We start from the raw sequence: 6,986 nt of genomic DNA, 5'->3' as shown, positions 1-6,986 counted from the left end.
TGCTGAATTAATATTATATTTTTATGTTCAAAATTCGCCAACAGTGCCATCATTTGAGAACAGAACTTTAATGACGATAAAACTACTTAAATTATTATTATTTATTTATTGAAATTTTCATCCAGCAGCGGTAAACCTGCCACTTACATCTTTAATAGCCTTATATCATCTTCAACAGTTGTCAAACTGTTCTCTATAATACTCATCTGCATTTACAATTGTGTAAAATTCAAAAAAAGTATCCGAACATTATCGCAGGGTATTAGGTTCAGATTCCGATAGGAAAAGCACGGTTATCTCTAAAGCAAATCGTATCATCTTTAGGCTATCAGGTATTTCTTCATACAATGGTTATGGTAGGATAATTTTGTAGAGCGTCTACAATAAAACAAGGCGCTGATAGTATTCAGACCATGAATCATATTAAGATAGATCAAATTAAAAAAATAGATAAATAGTAAGATAAAAGAAACAAGCCGTCCAAGTAATGAAGTGAGTCGGCGACCAAAAAATTTAATATTATGGTGTGTGTGTGTGTGTGTGTGTGTGTGTGTGTGTGTGTGTGTGTGTGTGTGTGTGTGTATGTTTCTTTATGTCGATTGGCCTTGGTACGGACATGCGCAGACCAAACTACGAATTGGCTTATTGCGTACTGAGATCCATTAAAAAAATTCCTAATGGGACAATTTAAGGGCATATACAACTTGATCTAATATTTCAGTTAATTGAGAATTTAAATGGAAATCAGGTCAATTTGAAATTCCAAACGTATTTATAATAGAGTACTGTAATAAAGGAGTTAATTGTTATACTTTTAAAAGTTTGTTTCACTAATTCTTTTCTCTAAGTACAATTTACTATTTTTAAGAGTGGGTAATTTCAATCAAGAAAAGTGAACTCTGAAAGTTTTTTTTTACATTTTTTTATTTGTGAAAGTTCAGTACAAAACCTGTGGTGGAAAGATAGCCACACAGTCGTCTGACTTGTGGCTAATAATTAGCCTCCGATTAAATAAGCTTAAGCTAAAGACAGGCATCAAATAAGAAAGAAAAAGAAAAACGTGAACAAGACAGCAATGGGATTAGCGTTCAATTAAATTTTGTTTAAAACTGGATATAGATTTCGAGTCTACCACTGATTGTGGGAGTCTATTGCGAAGTAAAATAACGGCCGGATAAAATGATGATTTAAAAGACAGAGTACGTCCCAATGAAACAACCAAGTATGAATATCATAACAAGAATCAAATAATTGGCATGCATATTCAAAAAGAGGACGGATAAGTGTAATGTATAACTTTTTTAATGCAAGAATCGCAGAAAGTGTAGAACTGCTTGTAGATAAAAGCTAATTTATTTGCCTGTTGTTTTATAATGTTACGTATATGGTTTTTTCAAGTCAGATCGTGTTGAATATGAATGTCCAAAATATTTGAAACTATATAGGCCTACATTAAATAAGTTTTCAGTTTAATTATTTGTATTTTATTTAGTAGATATTTAGCCTTATGTTTAACGTTAGATTCTGATCGTTTACCCATACTAATTAGATGGATGTCATTCTGAATATTGTCAGTCGTAGAGGATGATATGAAGAATATCAGCAAACAGGGTTAATTTAGAATGAGGTGAGAAACAAGAGCGGGCCCTGATCGAGATTTGTGGCACTCCAGATACCATAGGTGTCCGTTCAAAATGACATCCATCCAATACTGTAGTACATGCTGAAATATATTTTTAAAGTAAGAAATAAATCATTTAAATGTACTGGATTAATTTCAAGATGATAAAAATGATTTAACATAGATTGAAAAGGGACGGAATCTAAAGCAGTAGAGACAGTAGACCGGCACTTCCTAAACCCATATTGAGCATTACTGAATCCACCCAGTCCCAATGAAAGTAAAATGTACAATACATTTATTTAAACTTAAAAAAGTATACTGACATAATCCGCTATAATTATGGTCACTAATAAACCATAATAAGATCTTTTAAATATCAAACTTAACAAATGACACAAGTATACTGTATATGAAAACCTTATATCAAAATTCGAAAGAAAAAATGTAATATTGATTCAATTTAAATACTATACATTTATAACTTTTTTTTTCAAAACTTATTATTATTTATTATATTTAAGAAGAGCAATATACAATTTTAAAAAAATAAATCTGATGCTTACGTATGATAAATATTGTAAAATCTCCCCTGGTACTTAGGCTATTATTTTAACAAATAATAGGCCTACATACATACATTCCATTTCGAAATATATGTTTAAGCCACTTGTAAACACTGAGGTAGTCTTTAGGGTACTAAATTGAGAGATTGCACTTCACTCATTATAGTAATAGCTATCACAAAACAATTCTATATGAATATTAGTGGCGATTGACGAACGGGAACTGAACACAATGATTATTGGCAATTTATGAAGTAATCACATGTTTTATCTTTCTCTTTCGCCTCATTTGTTTCTGAATAATGATGCCATCAGTTGTAGAGTTCGACAACCTATCTTATCCTAGACTTAGATATGACTAATTATCTATTGTATAAATTCAAGGTACACGTATATATTAAGAAAAACTAATGTATAAAATTTCTTGACATTTTGAATCAGAAGCCGAATAGGACACTCTATACAATCAATTTGAAACTATCTCAACACACCAGTACTCAGAACTGTTAATGTGGTGTACTACAAATTAAATAATCATTTATATAGGTATTTTCACACACAGAGCATCTATAATTAAACAATTAATAATAATATTCTTTTTATTCATTTATTTAAACACCCACGAGTGTTAAAAAGCACCAAAAACCTTGATATAGTAAAATTTAGTATCAAACTATAGTATTAAGCTTAAATTTTAAATTTTAAAATTGAAATAACATTGAAAATAGCACACATACATAAATAAAATCACTAATAATTCTTTTAAAAACCGAAATGATGCAATTAAATATATCAACATTAGGACAATTTTCATTGTCATTATTATCATCCTCATTTGAGATTTAGATATCATTTATTGTCATAAGGCTAGCCATATGATACGCATTTTCAAACTTCTTTATCATCACAATCGCCGCTGTCGTCGTTGTTATTCGGCCTATTATTATCATCTTCCCAATAATAACCTTAATGCTCACCAATATTCTAATAAAAAAAGGCTACAACATGACAAAACTACACAAAATTATACAATGCTTCTAAACAAATTTAAAAGTACGTGTTACACCAGAAGTATTACTCGTTATAATAGGCTGATAGTTTGACATTTGAAGAACGGGTATTCACTGCCATCATTCATCACTTTCAATCGTATCGTAAGCACAACACCACGTGGTTTAAGCATATGATCAACATTCCCATATCACAGGTTGTCTCCTCGCTTTAAAATTTAAATAGTTAAGAATAAATGGCAATCCCAACGATTTTAAAATGAACAAAAAAAATATCAATATCAATAACAATAACAAAATCTGATCAACACTGTACATGATCTTTACAAATACTTATTAGTAGTACATAGGTTCCCGGTATTCAACCCTGGCCCGTGGACCAACTACGGGCCGCCACAGATTTTGATCCCCCTGGAAAATATTCGTTTAATTTTACACCTATTAATGCATATATCATCAAAAATTAGCTAAAAAATTTACCTGAAATATAATATTGATGTTCTTGAATTTGATAGTGAACTATTAAGTTTAGCAGCTCCGTTTATTTCAAAATCTTTATCTTATATTGTTAATCTTTCACTCATGTCCGGTTATGTTCAAGATGACTGGAAAATTGCTAGAACACCACCAGTCTACAACGGGAAAGGCACAAAGACAGTATGAATAATTATAGACCTATATCCGTAATTGGTCATATCGCCAAAATTGTTTAAAAAAAGTAGTTCAGGAACAATTAATATATTATCTTAATTATCATGATTTAATCAATGTTAATCAGTTTGGTTTCCTAAAAAAAAAACATTCTACTGTAACATGCTTACATAGAATTATAGATCATTGGTTGGAAGGTTTTATCGATTTTGACGTAATTGGCGCATGTTTTCTCGATATTTCAAAGCGTTTTGATACAATTAACCACTCAATACTTCTTTAAAAGATACGGTAGCCATGATAACTTTGTAAACTGGTTTGCAAGTTACCTTAGAAATAGTAAACAGTTTGTATGTTGCAATAACAGTAAATCTAAAATGAAAGAAATTAATATTGGTGTAGGGTGTACCCCAAGGAAGCGTCTAGGGACCGATCTTTTTTTTTTTTTAATGTATAAATGATATTTTACAATCTGTGGTAAATGGAATACTTGTAGTATTTTTGCTGATGATGTTGTAGTGTACGCAGCTGTAAATACTACTGAAATTGTCAATAATTCCTTGAAAATCTTGTGGATAAAGTTAGTTAATGATATGAAAATAATTATTTTTCAATAAATGCCTACAAAACTAAAGTTATGTTACTTAGAAATAACTCTAAACAATGTATTGGATATAAAAATTGGAAATTCAAAATTAGAAAAAGTAAAAAGCATAAAATATCTGGTATTAAAAATTGATAAAATGTTGACGTGGAAAGAGAATACTCAGTTAATTTTAAAACGTTGGATATAAAATTACAATGCTTGGTAAAATGGCTGGTACTGTAGTTTAAACAAATCACTATTAGTAATTCTGTATAAAAGTACCTTTCAGCTATCTAGTGACTACGCCATAACGGTTTGTGGAAACAGCTCAGAACAAAATAAGAATACTTTTAAAAGGCATCAAAAGAGAGCAGCTAGAATTTTCAGTGGAACTTTGATTTTATTAATGTCAGAGGTAATGATATTATTAAAACATTGTCATGACAAACATTGGAAGGGATAAGAGACTACTTTTTAGCATGTTTAATTTACAAATGTGTTTATAACATTGCCCCATCCAAAGATTGGTAAATGAAATTAAACTTGTTAGTGAAAGACATACTCACTTAACACGGGGATTAGAGACTCAAATTTTAATGTTGTTGTGTCACAACATACATTAATTAAAATGAATTCTTAGGTAGCTGGCACTAAAGTCTGGAACAAACTTCCAGCTGATATCAAAATCTTGCTCTCAATTAACTCATTGAAGTCTAGGTATAAAGCTACGTTTACATCAAGCCCGGACCCGTTCCGAAGCCCGGATAAAAAATCGTAAGTTGCTACGTTTTTTGAACGCTGCGTTCACATCGTTTGATGTGAACGGTCCTATTCTTTACCACTGAACCCATTTTTTTACAATTAAGTAGCTTAAGTCTTATGTATTTTCCTGATGTATCGTATACTCTATTATTTTTCTCTGTGAGGACCACAGCAAAAAAGTTTATAATTGACTGAGAAATCCTGCATAAATATGTTATTTATTATTATTATTATTATTATTATTATTATTATTATTATTATTATTATTATTTTTATTATTATTATTATCATTATTATTTTATTTTTCAAAACAAGGATCATTATTATTTTATTTTTCAAAACAAGGATCATTATTATTTTATATTTCAAAACAAGGCTCATTAAGGTGGGGCTGATGTGATATTTACCCCCTATCCTAATTCCCTACCATAAAAGAGAATGGGTGAGACTGACGTTAACAAAATTGGAAGTACACAACCGCTGGTTTCAAAATATTGGAACTGGCCACCAGCTGAAAAAGACTGAATACCCGGGAGACAGGTGTTCTGTATAATGTATTTACCTCATAATTAGCTCCCAAAACGCATGAACAAGTGCAGAAGATGTTATTTATACCGTCGTTAGCAACAGCGCCCTCAATGCCTACCAGCATAGTATAGTATACTTCAGTCATCACATGCATGCAATCTTGTAAGAAAATTGAAATATATTTAGCTCAAATTGTTATTAACATGTGATATTCCATAATTCTGTACGGTTTATTAGACTGTTATTTTACTGTACTGTATTTTTACTAGAGTATTCTAACAAGTGTTAATATTCAATTATTAATTTAGCTTTTGATATATTCTCTATTATTAGATTGTTTATTTTTGTTATAGCAAGTCGAATAGCTCCTTTGAAATGTTTGAAAATATTCTAAATCCAAACCAGTTCTATATTTATAGTACATCAAGCAGAATAAAATGATCCTAAATAATAGTGTCAATAAAAATAATGAATAATATGATAATCCATCCAAAACCTTTACCTAGCAGACTTGCAAGTACTTGATTGACCAGAAATGTACCTTTACATCGACTTCCGTTGAAATTATATCCAAGTGGAAATATTTTTGAAAGCTGAAATAAGTCTATGTTAACCTTTTTGGCACAGTAATTTGATAGAAGTTGGTGGGTCTGGGATTGGTCTGTGCTGTTAATACAATACCTATGCTGTGGAATGAACTAGGTTAATGCTGCAAAAAAGATCTAGTTAATGCTGTAAAAAAAACAATTGTTAATGCTGTGAAAAGAAGTGTTAGAATGAAAAATGTGTTTTGAGCCATTATGTTGAATTGTAACTCTTCGTAACTTTGACTTTTTACACCCATACGATAGAAACAATTCAGTACGCGAGAATTAACACACTACTGGTTACCTCTAATATCCTTACACACGTACGCATTTTCAGATGCGCACAGCTGTATTTTCCAAGAGAAAACGTGATCTACTTGGTTGTATACAACACATCGACCAACTTCACCAGTATCGATGATTTCACCGTAGTTAGCATCTGTGCCATCGCTCCATTGTACTCCATCAGCTGAAGAACAAAGTGGTAATTAGTAATTACGATTTTTGTGGTGGTTCAATTTACTAGTCATTTGTTATATAGCATAGGTAAGACAAGACAGTATGGTTAGATTTTATTTTCATATAAAATCAATACATTAGTAGTATATTATAATTAAAAAGGTTCCCTAGAGTGTCAGAAGCGCCATGAGCACAAACATGTTTGACATCTTATCC

General features: G+C 30.7%; 1 long non-coding RNA gene across 1 annotated transcript; it reads right to left on the bottom strand.

Moving 5' to 3' along the window:
* Positions 1–2,143: 2,143 nt before the first annotated feature.
* On the bottom strand, positions 2,144–6,961 carry LOC117106903. Its single transcript, XR_004445153.1, has 4 exons — positions 6,227–6,961; positions 5,759–5,883; positions 3,678–3,829; positions 2,144–3,406 (listed from the first exon to the last, which is right to left on the bottom strand). It is a non-coding gene; the product is annotated as an uncharacterized LOC117106903 (long non-coding RNA).
* Between the last annotated feature and the right edge of the window lie 25 nt (positions 6,962–6,986).

The sequence above is a fragment of the Anneissia japonica genome, unplaced genomic scaffold (assembly GCF_011630105.1).
Source record: "Anneissia japonica isolate Jap-2015-1 unplaced genomic scaffold, ASM1163010v1 scaffold1165_len1893470_cov193, whole genome shotgun sequence".
NCBI classification, from domain to species: Eukaryota; Metazoa; Echinodermata; class Crinoidea; order Comatulida; family Comatulidae; genus Anneissia; species Anneissia japonica.
The sequence above is the reverse complement of the archived record's forward strand: the minus strand, read 5'-3'. Positions and strand labels throughout refer to the sequence as shown.